Genomic DNA, 17,212 nt, shown 5'->3' with positions numbered 1-17,212 from the left:
CTTGATGGAACTTGTCTGTAGACATGTAACAGCCTCTTGTGTTTTGCACTTCATCCAGTCTGCTACAGTCAGAGTGAGATGAACAATGAAGGTTCACATTATCTCTTTTAGAAAATGTGCTTTTTCTGAACCAAAGACAATGTTCTGATGGAAGGAATAAAGTATAAATGATGGCACTGTGTGTGTGTGCTCAGTCGCTTAATCACATCCACCTCTTTGCCACCCTTCGAACTGTAGCCCTTCAGGCTCCTCTGCCCATGGAATCTTCCAGGCAAGAATACTAGACTGGATTGCCACTTCCTACTCCAGGGGATCTTCCAAACCCTTGTCTCTTGCATCTCCTGCACTGGCAGGTGGATTCTTTTTACCACTGGGCCACCTGCGGTTCCGTATAGCAGCATTACAAACATCAGAGGGAAGAGAGAGTGGCCTGTGACCTTGTCTGCAGTTCTAGAACTTACTTCATTCTAATTCAAGCGAGTGTGGGGTAGGGTGTGACTTCCTGTCCCTTTCCTTTTACTTCTGTAAAGTCAGCACATTGATCACTGAAGGGCCAGAGACTGCACCTCCATTGCCTCTGGAAGGAGAGCCCCTGTGGCTGGTGTTGCTTCGTGAGAGCTTTGGGGCTGTGACAAGTGCCTTGAAGACACCCTGCCCTAGTTCACATCCATCACACCACTGTCCGCCTTCCTCCCTGAGTGATAACCTCCATTTTTACTGCTCTATACACCATTAGGTCCACACAAGTATTTGCCTACAGCAAATGACTCAGAAATCCTTCACAGATACACATTTCCCATAGAATATAATAGAAAGGGAGTTGGTGAGAGAGTTTAATTTCCCTTGGACCTGCTGCTTATTTTCTTAGAGGCATTAGCCGCATAACTATTTGCTTAGCCGTGAAAGAATCCCTCAGGTTTATAGGCAGCTGAATGGAATCACCATTGTCATCTTCTTGATTTAATAAATTCAATCAATTTTCAGTTCTCTGTGACAATGAAAGGCAAAGGGCTGGGCAGATGACCCTGAACAACAGACAGTACCAGTCAGTATTATTGTTTCATCTATTTTTATTGTTCTTTGTGCTCCACTCTCACCAATTCCTTCCCCATCTCTCTTCTGCTTAACCCAAAGGGACGCAAACTTGGATGTACACCAAATCCATTTGGGGGCAGTATTCAAGTGGCCTGAAAGCATACTGTGTGGTGAGAAAAACCAATCTGTTCTGTGCCATTTATTACAGATAACTGGTAAGTAGACACTAAAGCATTTGTGCTTCAGATTTTCTAAGTTCACAACAAGCCAAGTCCTACAGAGGAAGAGCCAGCACATGACTCCTGTCCTCTACTCCTTTCATGTCTTTTGTCCAGGCATCTCAAGGTAATAGCCCTGAAGAGACCTTTTTTAACCTATAATTTAACATCTCACACCAATCAGATTGGGATAGGAAGTGTTAGTTGCTCAGTCGTGGCCGACTCTTTGCAACCCCATGGACTGTAGACTGCTAGGCTCCTCTGTCCATGGAATTTTCCAGGCAAGAAAACTAGAGTGGGTTGCCACTCCCTTCTCCAGGGGATCTTCCCATCCCAGGAATCTAACCCAGGTCTCCTGCATTGCAGGCAGATTCTTTACCGTCTAAGCAACCAGGGAAGCCATGAGACAGGAAAAGGAACAAATGACCAAATGCTGATTTTCTGATGGCAGGGGCAGTGAGTGGTACCCAGGAGGACTTCATAATCAGGAGATTTTGGAGACTCTGGAGCTGGGTAAGTAGAAATGTACTCTCAACAATGAAAATATTTGGCAAGAGAAACGGAGAATTTGGGCAAAAGATAAAGAACATGTTAGCCACGGTCATTTGCCAGATTGAGCAGGTCATTTCAGTTGAAGAATGAGAACCTGAGACGAATGGAAGAGATTTGAGGTAAAGCCCGTCTAACACTTGCTATTTATACATGAAAGGCAAAAACCATGGCATGGAAATGCGCTCCTCCTGCAGAAATGAGAAGAAAACAGGACCCATTGTCAGGAGCTAAGAGAAAGAAACCTGATCCATAAAATTAGTCATAAAGCATTTTTTTTTTCTTTCTGACAAAACAAGAGTTTCATTTCTGCTAATAGTAGTTTCCACATAAAAGAGATGATATCTTTTCTAGAAAAAAAGAGGTTCTAAGAGATGTTCAGATTGGTCAGGATGGTTAATCCAATAACTGTAAAAGCTGATTCTTACTCACTTAAGCTATTTAATCCAGAACTTCTCATTAGGTATCTATTTGCATTTTATAATAGGCCTCTCAAAAGCATCAGTTCAGGCTGCTACAAGACCAAGTATTTAGGACTGAGAAATGATTATTATGGAGTCTATTCAGCCAGGACTGTCGTGGGAGGCTGGGAGGGGATTAGTCACCACCCATTTAATAATGAGACACGCTTCAGTGTGGTTCCGAAGAAACCCTCAATGGAGGGCAACCAAAGGATTTTTAACTTAACGGTTCCTATTTTATCCCATGGCTATTCCAGTGTGGTTCCGAAGAAACCCTCAATGGAGGGCAACCAAAGGATTTTTAACTTAACGGTTCCTATTTTATCCCATGGCTATTCCATCTTTTCATTCACAAGTGTTTTGCTCACTATGCTGTTTTCCCTTCCCCTTTAAGGTTATGAAAAAGAACTTGAATTTTGCAGAATTCAGTAACAGTTAAGCCATCTACCATGAACTTTAAAATCTATTTTGCATATTTTACTAATTAAATACTAAAGCCTGTTTGAAAGAATGTGGAGGAAAGGTACTCTCCTGCACTGGTGTCAGAATAAACTAAGATCGCCCTTGCAGAGAGCACAGGACACACAAGGACCTTCCACTCCCTGCCAGGAACAGGCCTCAGAGAAACTCCCACACATGCACACAAAGGGACCCTAGACAGATACTCGTGGAGACATTTCCAGAACAGTGAACAAACCTGCAACAATCTGTGTGTCAAAAAATGGGTAGACAAAATTACGATATAAGACAGAAAACTACTAAACAATAAAATGAATAAAATTGATCTATATGTAACCAGAGCTTCCCTGGTAGCTCAGATGGTAAAGAATCCACTTGCAATGCGGGAGACCTGGGTTGGGAAGATGCCCTGGAGGAGGGCATGGCAATCCAATTCAGTATTCTTGCCTGGAGAATCCCCATGGACCGAGGAGCCTAGCGGGCCACAGTCCATAGGGTCACAAAGGGTCAGAAGCGACTGAGTGACTAAGCACAGAACATATGTAATCAACACAGATAGTTCTCATAAATGTACCTTGTAATTTGTGAACAAAATTGCAGAATGAGACACTATCATACACATAGCATGATATGAATGTAAATGTAGAAACACAAAATAATCCTCTACTATATATTGCTTTATTGATACACATAAATGTAGTAGAAGTATAGAATATGAACATAAGAAATAATCTCAAAATTCACGATGAGAGGTGCCTCTAAGGAAGGAGCAAAGGCACTATTTTATGTCGATTAAAAAGAAGATAAGCCATATGTGACAAATTTTAATAACTATTGATATTTTAAGGTAGATAAATGGACTTATGTTATTCTCTGCAGCTTTTTGGATGTTGATATTTTTAAATAGTGTATCTTTGAAGACCTTTTATTTGAAAGTCATATATGTTCTCTAAAATCATTCAATTGCCCATTTACTCGTGTATTCAACAAATATTTGTTGAATGTGTCATTAATTCTGGGATATGAAGAACAAGAAAAAATCCTTGCTCCTGTAAGGCTCACATGAATGGACTAATCCTATTTGATAGGAATAGTGTCACATTCCACTGTGTGGGTTTCTATATACAATAAGGAAGGATTTCCATCAGGTTTGAACTTTCCCAAGAGTAACTGCAATGTACTTATTTACACAATAGCATAGTACTACAATTGAAATTGTCATAGTACTACAAATATAATTGTCAATATTTATCTTTAATCATCTTCTTGCCAAGAGTTTTTTAAAGGGCATTGAAGCAAATGAGTTTTGAAGATGTTCCAAAGTTATTATCAGACAGACAATCATAATGACAAAAAGACAATTTAGTTAATCTTTCTTTGAAAGTTTTCCAAAGAGACTGATTAATTGGTCAACCTGTCACTAACAGGGACAGCAGTATGTGATATAGCAAAACTTGAATTTGGCACAGTCATGGCAACACTACAATAGCACTTCCAACATTTAATGACTCAACTCTGTAGAAATTCAAAACTCAAAGCCTTGTCTCTCCTATTTTCTCCAAAGTAACTATGTAATCTCTGTATAACAAACATATGTCACCACCTACACTGAAAAAAATCAGGTCCCAATATTGTTGACTAACTCCAATATTATTACTCTTGTCAAACTCAATACTACATTTCTCATTCAACTTTTTTACTTGATAAAGATGAGAAAGGTGCCACTTTTTCAATAATCACCTGTCAGCCCTCACGCCTATAGTCAGGCAATCCTATTATTTACTTTCAGAGAGGAACCAGGTCTAAGGGTGAGAAAAAGTCAGATACTGACCAATTACAGTAAGGATCAGGAATAAGGAATGCCAGCATGAAATCATGAAAGCAAGCATGACTCAGGAACCAAGTGTGAGGACTGTGGGACAGTATTCTCTTCTCTCCAAAGTCTTCTCCTGATACTGATTGCTCATCTATCATGAAGGTTCACAGTAGAACCTATCAAATTAGATGCCTAGTTCAGACTACCCAAGTTATGCTTAGGTCTGATCAAGCAGCAGAAAACAAGAGGACAGATAAGTAAATTAGGCCTTGGTAGAGCTATAGGTATGTATACACACACACACACACACACACACACACACACACACACACACACACTCTTGAATTTTAGTCTTTACCTAGAAATTATGAATGTCATCTAGCTAACATAAAGCCTCCCTCTCAGGGTAATTTTCACAATTATCAGGAAAGTTTGTGTTAGCTCAAAGCATATTCATGTATTATTATCATATGGTACATACACACCCAAAGTGTTTTGATTATAATCTTATTGTAATTTATTGTCATTCCCAGGGAGTTACATTATGTCTGTCAATCATACCTTTAAAAACAAAAGTTTCTAGGGAAAAAAAAGTATAAAAATAAAAGTTTCTAATCATTTTCTTTTATAAATTAAATTTACTCAAATTATATAGTAGTACGTTCTAGGGAGTCTGAGAATATAACTAAATGTAAACATAAAATATTACTTCCTTACAATCAATGCTTTGTCAAACCTGAATTAAGAAGGAAAAGTTCTAAACAAGTTATCTATGTGAAAAATGAGATACTGAAGCAGGTATCAGACTAATTTTAAGAGTTTTAAATTTGATAATTGGATTAGTGAGGTCTCGGCTTTTGTTTTTATCTGATTTCTCAAATGTTAACACAGTAGCCAAAAGTGCAAATTTCAAGTGTCAGGGCCTACACCTATGATAAAATCAGATGCAGCATCTGCTTTAGTCGAATTCTATGTATGTGCTGAATCTCTAATGTGAATGAATCACTTACATGAGCCTAAGAGAACTTTAAAAAAAACCTATGTGAGGCTCTGCCCTCAAGTGACATGATGAACGTAGCCTGGCTTTGAAGTCTGACACAGGTTTCAAATTCTGGCTCAACTCCCTACCTACGGTATGGCCTTGGGTAGGTGCTTCACTTCTGTGAACCTCAGTCTTCTCTTACGTAAAATGGGATAATAATAATTATCTGCTACAAGCTGTTGTCAGGATTAAATAAAATAATTTCATAGCATACCTGACAACAGTAGGCAATAAATAAATATTAACTCTCCTCCTCCTGTCTCTTTTCCCAAAGAGGAAGAGAATCATCCAAGAGAGAAGAATTAAGAAAGAGCTGGCAACACTCATGAAGGAGAAAATGAATAGTATGCTAACAAGTGGAGATTACAATTTGGGAGGATGTTCCAGTATGCATGAAGTGAGGTGAAGTGAAAGTAGCTCAGTCGTGACCGACTCTTTGCAATCCCATGGACAAGCACATGGAATTCTCCAGGCCAGAATACTGGAGTGGGTAGCCTTTACCTTCTCCAGGGGATCTTCCCAACCGAGGGATCAAACCCAGGTCTCCCGCATTGCAGGCAGATTCTTTACCGGCTGAGCCACAGGGAATAGCAGAGAGACGGGCAAGAATCAATTGCTAGAGAAATACAAAACAGATGCAACAAACCACTAAGTTTGTAAAGTAGAAACTTAGCCATAAATCTAAAGAAAAAGTAGGTAGTGAGAACTAATGAGAAACATGAAGACTTTTGATTAAAATACTTCTTGAATTCTCGACTGGAACACCTAAGTGCCGTCTCAAAGTGAACCTTAAGCACAGCAAGGAACCATGAGGAAGTCACCACAGTGAGACCTGGTTTCCCAAACCCCAAACAGGCTTAGCAGAATTAACACTATTACTTGTCATCCACCATTAGCTCATACCGTGAGATCCATGAAGGTTTCATAACCATCCTCTACACAAAATCAGGTTTCTGGTCCCACTGGCAGCCAATCAGGAGAACCTCTGTCTGGGCTTTCAAGTGCCCTGGATCAGCTGGATAACTGCAACCTGAACAAATATCACAGTATTTCATCACATCTAAGATACCATCCACAACAGGATACACCACTATTCTATGTACCACTTGGAAATAAAAAATGAGGGATCTGATAGAAGAACTCTAGAGAAAACAGGGAGAACAAGGGGTTCCATTATTTGGAAAAGAGCAAACAAGAGACAAACTGACTGCAATAAAACATACAGCAAGGAAATGTGTGTGTTTGTGACTGGGTGACGAGAAGAAAAAAATCTCTGCTGAGAATCTGAACTACCAGCTGGCACTAGATCTGTATAACCAGTGTAGCGCAACAAAACTTCAAGCAGATTTCATTTCAAGTGGGCTCAGATTGGTAGTGTCCCCAGTTGGCTATCACAAGTAAACAAAAATCCACAAATCCCCTCCAGTAGAACTGGACTTTGAAGCAGGCTGACAGTCTCTTAAATACGCCACCAACCAGACAAAGCACTCTGATTTCAGAGAAGGTAAAGTATGGGGGCAGGGGATAGGAATTTGTGCACTTGGAATAGGAAATGCAGTGGTTGTTTTCTTAAAAAGAATGGATGACATTATATATGGATCTGGGTCACTCGACAAGTATTTATTAGTATGTATCCACTATGTGCATAATAGAGGTTTCAAAGCAATTTGAAGGCACAACCCTTGCTTGCAAACGGCTTACTAACAGTCTCTCTGGGAACACAGATCCATGTTCCTATCTGATTTACTTTTGGACTGTTTGGCCAACATGGCTATAGTGCTGTCACAAAATGATTAGAGGAGTAAATGCACAGCATCCCCCAATCTCCACTGCCCACAACTTGGGTTGGCTTTTTTATGGTCTAGCATTGAAAGGTTGGTTGTCTTCAGTCCGCTTTTTTGCCATATACCTAAAACACTGTAAATCAATTATACTTCAATAAAAAACAAATAGCTTTAAAAGAAGTAAACTTATTTTCATTTCTGCAATTTCAACCAAAAACATAAGCTACTTTCTGATCACTTTGATTAGCTTTCATTTGAAGTAAGTATTATATACAGCATGTGGGTCCTGCAATTTTGATCATTTGGTTAAAATTTATAGCATAAATTTTAAGTAAGTAAATACAATTAACTTCTATCTTAGGCAGTAAAGTTGGAGAGAACTTTATCCTTAAGGCTTTAAAGAAAAACTGTAAGAAATCATTCAAGCAACTTTTATTCATTAATTCAGCTTTGAAAAGTGAACACCTAAAGTATCTGTCATGAGATATTCAAACTTTCAAGAAAAGAGGTAGCAGGGCTAGCTTAGTAACAACTCACTGAAAAAATTATTTGTTAGCATTAGTTCTGCCCTTACCCAGGATAGAGTCAGTATTTACCAGCACTGGGTTTATTACATGTATACCTGCTGAAACGCAGACCCAGGAGACTCTTAAACAAATGGCCTCTGTTTGATGCCACTTCTCAGGAAATGTTTTGTCACCATCATCCCAAGCAACACAAGTTTCTCTTAAGACAGAGCCACTTGCTTTCATGCCTTTGTACTCTTCTTAAAATGCCCTCAGTCCCTCTTCTGAAGTATTGCAGGTTCAGAAAGTCATTTAAAATAGACAAGATGATTGGCTTGGTAACCGTTTACAAGCAAATAGTAAAGGAATTTCAGGGAATAAACTACATACAAATTAGACATAGGTACATCCTCTCAACGGAGAAAGCAATGGCACCCCACTCCAGTACTCTTGCCTGGAAAATCCCATGGACGGAGGAGCCTGGTAGGCTACAGTCCATGGGGTCGCTAAGAGTCAGACACGACTGAGCGACTTCACTTTCACTTTTCCCTTTCATGCACTGGAGAAGGAAATGGCAACCCACTCCAGTATTCTTGCCTGGAGAACCCTAGGGACGGCGGAGCCTGGTGAGCTGCCGTCCATGGGGTCGCACAGAGTTGGACACGACTGAAGCGACTTAGCAGCAGCAGCAACATCCTCTCAAGTGCCACATGGTCTGGCTCGTGTTTACACATTAAATCATTATTTTATTTTAATTGAAGTATAGTCGATTTACAATGTTTTAGGTATATAGTGAAGTGAATCAGTTATTCATATATACAAACATATTCTTTTCAAATTCTTTTTTCATTATAGGTTATTACAAGACACTGAATATAGTTCTCCGTGCTATACAGCAGGTCCTTGTTTTTTATCTATTTACATATAGTAGTGTGAATCTATTGATCCTGAATCCCTAATCTATCTCCCTCCAAGCACCCTACTTTCCACTGATAACCATAATTTTGTTTTCTATGTCTGTCAAGTGAATTTCTGCTTTGTAAATAAGCTCCTTTGTATCATTTTTTAAACATTCCACACATAAATGATATCTACAGAGATAGTAATCATTCCTCTATTGCATTCTCTGTCTCTTTTCCAAATTCACCCTCATTCTCAACCTTAACCCAAACCAGAATCTTCTCTATCTCCTTGGACACAAAAGAACCCGAGGCTCTTGCCTGGTCTGGTTCTCATCTCCTGGGTCCTTGCTGCCACCACAGCCCTGACTCCAGGCTTCCTTGGACTCTGACCATTCAAGTTATGTGGTTCCTGATGGCTGCTCAGGGTTGCGGGGCCCCAAGAACTTTCAGAACTTTCTAAACTTGTCATTTCTCTAGTAGGTTCCAGCTTCTTTGAGGCTGGACAACCATCCACCAGAACCACCATCCACGGTTTTCTAACTGTCCTCATTGGTACCCACCTCTCCACAGGGCATTTTCCTTCAGGGACTCACTATCTCAGCATTTATACCTGGTCCTTCTGTTTTCTCTCAGGACCTTACTGATACCCCTATGACTAACTCTCATCAAGTCACAGGATTATGCAAACAACCCAGAAATTATTCTTGGGAAGCATCATGAGAGTTGTCACAAGATATATAAGTATAGGAGATACACATTCTGTAATGTAACTCCACAAGTGAGTAAAAGAGAGATTTCAAAAAACATAATAAAGTTAAGGAGACAAAAAGTTGACCTCATAGTGAATAGATGAAACAATGAAGGGTACGGGGCTATACATTTCTGAAAGGTGGAATCAGAAAGGTTTTTAATGAAGATGCTCAGGCTGCACCGGCATCAGAAGCCTAATGCAGATAACTATGATTCTCACCGAGTACAGCGCTCCAGAGCCAAGACGATAAAACTGCACAGATATATTTTTAAATCCATGCGGCTGTTGTGCGGGTGTAGATGTAAAAGAAAAACAAATCCAAGCTGGTGTTCTGCTTGGAATAGCTCCACATCACACTCCCCAAATATTATTCTGTATACCCAATTTATTTTTACTTTCTAGCATATGTTAATTAACTATATTGTAGACTATATCAAATGTCAGTATAAAACAGTGACATCATTCATTTCCCACAGGTTCTAGGACATAAGTGCTTTCTCAATTTTATGAAAAAAGACAACACTTATAGATTAAATTTGTTCTATCTACCAAGCACATCGATTTGTTGTTCTCCTCCGATTTTTCTACTGTCTACTCTAACACGAGATCCATTCATACTTAGCTATATATTTTAACAACAGTGATTTGCATACATATGAACTTCTTGGAAGAGTGCCTGGCATATAGTAAACATTCAATAAATGTTAGCTGTAATCATTATCATTATTATTTTTGTTATTGTTGTTCAAAACAGTTTACCTTGCTATGCTGAATTCTTCCATAGCCTATACCTGCAGTTGTGCAGGATAGATTTACATAGTACTTCAGTCTTATAAAGTAGGATTCCAAATTCAAATAATTAAGAAAAAAACATAGAATCACTGTGCCTAGATGTCTTTTGTACATATTACAAGCACATTTGATTTTGTACTTAAATATTTTTGTGGTCAGTAGTGGAAAGAGCTGTTTAACACAAACTGAAAGAATATTTGAAAGAATATAGACAGTGCTCTGGGGCTTCCCTGGGAGCTCCGACAGTAAAGAATCTGCCTGCAATGCACGAGACCCCGGTTCCATCCCTGGATCAGGCAGATCCTCTGGAGGAGGAAATAGCAACCCACTCCAGTATTCTTACCTGGAAAATCCCATGGACAGAGGAGCATGGTGGGCTACAGTCCATGGGATCACAAAGAGTCAAACATGACTGAACGATTAACACTTTCACTTTCAGACAGTACCTCAGTTAGGAGTTTTCAAGAAATTTCTGACACAGTTCCCCCAGAATCTACTTTAAAATATATACAGAAAAAGAATTATGCTTAGACTTCCCCTTGCCTCCAACCCATTTACCTTGCATCTGTTGGATTAATCTCCCTGAAATGCTGTCATTCCTCAGCTTAAAACTTTTAATGGCTCCCCACTGCCCAAAAGAAAAAGCAAGAACTTTTCATTTGCCTTGTCTTCTTGCATGGACCCCAAACTATCTGCACTGCTCTTCTTGTCCCCTTAAACACACTTGGGTTATTCTGTCACCAACACCACACATCATCATCGTCTTTCAAAGCTGAGCACAGGTGTTGCCCCATCCACAGAGCTCTCCTGATTTATCCTGAAGAGAAGTCAAGTCCATTTCTCCATTCCCTTCACACCAGCCACAGCCCTCATCTCAGGCTGTTAGGGGCTATTCATTACATACTACATATGAGGGTTCTAAACTACAAATTTCAGAGTATAACGCATGCCTAGCTGTGTTACACTGTCTCCAAGAGTGCGGCTATATCTTGTGACCTCTGAATCCTCCATCTGCCTAGGTAAGTGCAATGAACACTAGAATGGAAGGGAATGTCACAAGAAACCAACATGAGATTCAAGACATCATTCTTTTAAATTCCAAGAACGAACTTTCTCAGATTGGCGCCTGGCCTAACTTAACATTTGTATATAAAACTTAAAGAAGCGGAACACACTGACATTCCATGTCTGCATATATCACTCTAGCCTTTCATCACAACACATACTGTTCTGATGAGGCTGACAAATGGGAAAGTAGGTCAAAAGGTGACAGACGGTCTTCAATATCCATGAGTAGGACTAACACAGCCCACTAAACTACCAGCTACAACTGGAGCAGTGTTTGGGAGTCACTTTGGATCACTTGAAAGGCAGCAGCTCGACATGAGCCATAACCCAGAAGAGCAATTAACACGGGGCATGGCAAGTTATTTAACAGAAATAAAATCGAAAATCTACTATTATGTTGCAACACTATGCACAAAATTCAAGTGCATCAAGGTCATTCTGGGAAGTTGTAATTATTGTCCTTCCAAAAAACCAACCTGACTTATCGACTAAAATCATTCAAAGAAAAGAGATATAAAATTAGGATTGCCCATTCTGGAAAAATATTAATTTGAAAGAAATACTTTCAAAGTTTATAATCACAACCAAACTTAGTTCTCAAATTATGAAAAGTAAAGAACAGAGGAAACATTTGAAATACGTATTTTCTTGAAAAAAGGAATCCAGTAGTACTTCACAAGTGTATGTGGATACCATTGCTCTCAATGTCTTTAAACACATAAATGGGTCCAAGAACTGTCTAGTCCTATGATTGATTCATTGGTTATTTAAAGGATTCTTGGGGCATTCAGTTCACCTTGTCCAAATAGGGTCAAAATCATGATTGGGAAATCCTTAGTCTAACTCAATATAACCTTTCATTTATTCTGATTATAAGTGGAGGCCTGCCAGGTATTTGGGGAAGTCGGGAGAAGGATTTACACTACAAGAAAAAATAAAGGACAAAAAGTTGTCTATACTGAGGGCTCTAAATTACAGATTTCAGGCCAAGATTAGGGAGAGCAAACATTTCATTTTTTGTTGAAAAACCATATCTCAGCTAACCTTTTAATGTTCTGAGGTGCTCTAATACTCAGTCATTAAAATATCCTGAAAACTTTTCATATATCAAGTTGACAGTCCTTTTTTTTTTTTGGCCACGTAACAGATCAACTTTCTATCAAGCAATTCAAATCTCTCTGTAAACATGCTGAACAAATTCCCAAATTTTAGACAACAGATTGGAAAACAGAGACAAAAACAGCTGGAGTGGCTCCAGTGACCTAAAACTGAGATCAAATCTTCCTGTCGTTATTGAGTCGTGTGATTATAGCTATGGTTTATTTTGGTCTCAATGTAAACTAATTTTCGGAATTATAATGCCAAACATTCTAGGGAAAACTACAGGGAAAAAATACTACTCGGAAAATCCAATGCACATATTAAAAAATATATTACTAAAGGAAAGAATTATAAATCAGTGTCTTACATATTCCACTTCCCCAAAACAAGAAATTGCTTTGATTGTATCTCTTTGGCTCTTATGGTTCCCATAGCACTGAAGGAGCAGCCCTTCTGGTCCAGCTGTAACTATTAAATTGACCTAATCTAACTTCAAGGAAACAAGATGTGGATTAAACACTTAGACTATGTGTGGCTTCATTTTAATCTATGAAACTCTGCTGCATCTTTACATTTGTTATTTTTGATAAATGTCTGAGAAAGGGAACCAGGAAGTGCATTTTGTATTAATTTCTAGTGTAAAGATATCTTCAAACAGATAAAATTCACTCTGTAATAAATTTAAACACAATATCCCTTGTTTATAGAAGCTTACATAAAAGTCCAAAGACCTGAGTACTTCGGCTCAGTTACAAACAAAAGTATGACATTCTTTGACAGTCAAAGGAATAATCCTCATTCGATGATCCCTTTATTATTGCTATCTTTAGTTACCATGGGGGCTTATGTGAATAAAATAAAATCCTGCGTGCACTAAGATAGAATTACAAATGAATGTTCTCTATTCCTGTTTATGTTAAGAGTTCCAAGAATGACTATCATGTGAGTATAATGGCGGTCTTCTAGCAGTGCTGACATAAAAGGGCCGTTCCACTGTGTTGTTTAATTGTATATATTCCAATGCTAGGCAACTCTCCAAACCTTATTGTAAACATTGTATAAGGTCTGTAAGTTCACCAAAATAATGGAGTTCAGGCTTTTTCAGTTAATTCCAAGTGACAGTTGACTTCTCTTTAGGATTTGATATACTGTTTGCCATGATTAGTGTAGATTGCTTTGTCACATAAAACAAGCTGACATTTGGAAACTCAGCCTAACGTTATGCTCTAAGGGTGTCATTTTTCTGCCCATGAAACTGACTTGGGGAAGTGTTTTGTTTTCCAGGTCTAGAGAAAAAGGTAATCTATTATAGTTCGTTGGGTTAAGGTTGGAGATATAGAAATAAATAATCAACAGCTATACTGAACAGTTACTACTGTTTATTGTCTTATAGCAACAGAGAGATTTTATTAGTTTGATAGAAATTATACTTTAAAAGAATTTCTAGTGAAAATTCCTGTTTTTGTACACTCACAAGTAGACACGAGTTTCTGTGCAATGATTAAGAAGGAAGGAAAGGCAAAGAACCATAGAATAAAAGGTAGTACATTCCTACCTTTAGTTTTATAAGAATGAGGCTCATTTACTGTTCAAAGGACATTGTTTATACATTCCAGACTTCCATCTTATAATTGCGCCAGGATTTGTAAAAAAGGAAATCTCAGCAGGGCAGCAAAATTTATTCAAAGCAATAGCTGCACATAATTGGTATAAAATACCAGAAACAGTCTGCTTTGAAAACTCTTTTCTCAGCAGTACAGATTCCTACCCCTTCAACTCTCTTTCTATATTCAAATAAAGTTTGACTTCTCTTCTATTACGTAAATCTTTCCTTCCCCTATCCAGAATAACATATTTGTTAAAAGGTACTATGAAGCATTTTCAATGCAAATGATGTGAGAAACTTTTTTGGTGCCCATTTAGTTTTATTAGTTAGTGTTTACTTGGTTACTACGGCAATAGATACGCAGGCAGAACCAATGTTGTGGAAGAAGGCTGATTTTATCTTTTATAATTTCCCAAAATATTATGAGTCAAATATGCATTTTATCACACATAAAAGTGAGTTAAAATTTCACTGTTGTGTTAGTATCATCTCAAGAACTCAATTAAATGAATAAAAGAAAGGAAGCTTAAGTATGGATATTATTATACAAACTTGAAAAATACATTAAAGGAAGGTGAGTCACAAAGTGTGATATATTCCATACATGAAACCACACCTTTCTTCAACACATACCATATCATTAGTTTATACTGTTTATTGGGTTTCTGACAAAATTACTTCAGAAATGAAATGGAAAGAGGCAAAATAACTGCATCTTTCTATTTAAAGGGTCATTTCATTTCAAAAGTTACTTCAACATTCTTGAGTTTATAGAGCAAGAGTCATTTTTAAAATTTGTCATAATCACCTTAGACCTTATCTTGTTCATTTCAAAAAGCACAGTCTCATATATAATTATTATGGCCTATTAAAGGCAAATGAAATAAAGCATAACATGGAAAAGGTCAGCCGGAGTAGAATAATAATAATCAGAAAACAAACATCCGTGAATTTAATGCTCTGGAAAGTATTTTCAGTTGCATTAGAGGTAATATGTCATATCCGTGATGTAATCATCTGTTTTTCCTTATGGAATAATTATGAATTTCTAGTGAATGTTTTTTCAGATTCTGGACTTAGTGTAAGGTCTAAAGACAGGCTAAAAAGAAGAAAACTTTATTTAAAATACCAAGAGAACGCTCAGATTTCACCATAAAGCTGAATATATATGTTATATATATATTATATATAATATACACAATAAAAACAAGGAAATAACCAAAAAGTGAATGACGACATTAAATATCAAGATCTTAAAGAGAAGATACACTATACACCTTTAATATATCATCATTAGTCATATTTTGTTCTAGCTGAGTACATACTAGAAATCTTAATTTCCTTCTTTGAATATCTTCTTTGCAATCAAGTGCCTAAGCATGGAAGCAACTATTAATAAGTTGGTACAAAATATCTCCTTTGCTTTTCGCTTCTCTTCTTTTCACAGCTATTTGTAAGGACTTCTCAGACAGCCATTTTGCTTTTTTGCATTTCTTTTTCTTGGAAATGGTCTTGATCCCTGTCTCCTGTACAATGTCACAAACCTCTGTCCATAGTTCTTCAGACACTCTGTCTATCAGATCTAATCCCCTGAATCTATTTCTCACTTCCACTGTATAATCGTAAGGGATTTGATTTAGGTCATACCTGAAAAGAAGAGAAGTGAAAAGCAAAAGAGAAAAGGGAAAATATACCCATTTAAATGCAGAGTTCCAAAGAATAGCAAGGAGAGATAAGAAAGCCTTCTTCAGTGATCAGTGCAAAGAAATAGAGGAAAACAATAGAATGGGAAAGACTAGGGATCTCTTCAAGAAAATTAGAGATACCAAGGGAACATTTCATGCAAAGATGGACACAATAAAGGACAGAAATGGTATGGACCTAACAGAAGCAGAAGATATTAAGAAGATGTGGCAAGAATACACAGATGAACTATACAAAAAAGATCTTCACGACCCAGATAATCATGATGGTCTGATCACTCACCTAGAGCCAGACATCCTGGAATGTGAAGTCAAGTGGGGTTAGGAAGCATCACTATGAACAAAGCTAGTAAAGGTGATGGAATTCCAGTTGAGCTATTTCAAATCCTAAAAGATGATGCTGTGAAAGAGCTGCACTCAATATGCCAGCAAATTTGGAAAACTCAACCGTGGCCACAGGACAGGAAAAGGTCAGTTTTCATTCCAATCCCAAAGAAAGGCAATGCCAAAGAATGCTCAAACTTCTGCACAACTGCACTCATCTCACATGATAGCAAAGCAATGCTCAAAATTCTCCAAGCCAGGCTTCAACAGTACGTGAATCATGAACTTCCGGATGCTCAAGCTGGATTTAGAAAAGGCAGAGGAACCAGAGATCAAATTGCCAACATCTGCTGGATCACAGAAAAAGCAAGAGAGTTCCAGAAAAACATCTATTTCTGCTTTATTGATTATGCCAAAGCCTTTGACTGTGTGGATCATGACAAACTGTGGAAAATTCTGAAAGAGATGGGAATACCAGGCCACCTGACCTGCCTCTTGAGAAATCTGTATGCAGGTCAGGAAGCAACAGTTAGAACTGGACATGGAGCAACAGACTGGTTCCAAATCAGGAAAGGAGTACGTCAAGGCTGTATATTGTCACCCTGCTTATTTAACTTCTATGCAGAGTACATCATGAGAAATGCTGGGCTGGATGAAGCCCAAGCTGGAATCAAGATTTCTGGGAGAAATATCAGTAACCTCAGATATGCTGATGACATCACACTTATGGCAGAAAGCGAAGAAGAGCTAAAGAGCCTCTTGATGAAAGTGAAAGAGGAGAGTGAAAAAGTTGGCTTAATACTCAATATTCAGAAAACTAAGATCATGGGATCTGGTCCCATCACTTCATGGGAAATAGATGAGGAAACAAGGGAAACAGTGTCAGACTTTATGTTTTTGGGCTCCAAAATCACCTCAGATGGTGATTGCAGCCATGAAATTAAAAGACACTCCTTGGAAGGAAAGTTATGACCAACCTAGACAGCATATTAAAAACCAGAGACATCAGTTTGCCAACAAAGGTCTGTCTAGTCAAGGCTATGGTTTTTTCAGTAGTCATGTATGGATGTAAGAGTTGGACTATAAAGAAAGCTG

General features: G+C 38.1%; 1 protein-coding gene and 1 long non-coding RNA gene across 9 annotated transcripts in view; one reads left to right on the top strand and one right to left on the bottom strand.

Annotated features, from left to right (window-relative positions):
- The window catches only part of RBMS1 (RNA binding motif single stranded interacting protein 1), a 217,850-nt gene that overhangs the window by 180,830 nt on the left and 19,808 nt on the right, over nucleotides 1-17,212 (bottom strand). The gene's annotated exons all lie outside the window — the stretch shown is intronic.
- Nucleotides 1,620-6,541, top strand: LOC145542917 (uncharacterized). The gene is made up of 2 exons (XR_014080248.1): nucleotides 1,620-1,766; nucleotides 5,855-6,541. It is a non-coding gene; the product is annotated as an uncharacterized LOC145542917 (long non-coding RNA).

The sequence above is a fragment of the Giraffa tippelskirchi genome, chromosome 3 (assembly GCF_054371585.1).
Source record: "Giraffa tippelskirchi isolate mGirTip1 chromosome 3, T2T-mGirTip1v1.2.pri, whole genome shotgun sequence".
NCBI classification, from domain to species: Eukaryota; Metazoa; Chordata; class Mammalia; order Artiodactyla; family Giraffidae; genus Giraffa; species Giraffa tippelskirchi.
Note: the sequence above shows the minus strand (reverse complement) of the source record. Positions and strands in the feature narration are given on the sequence as shown.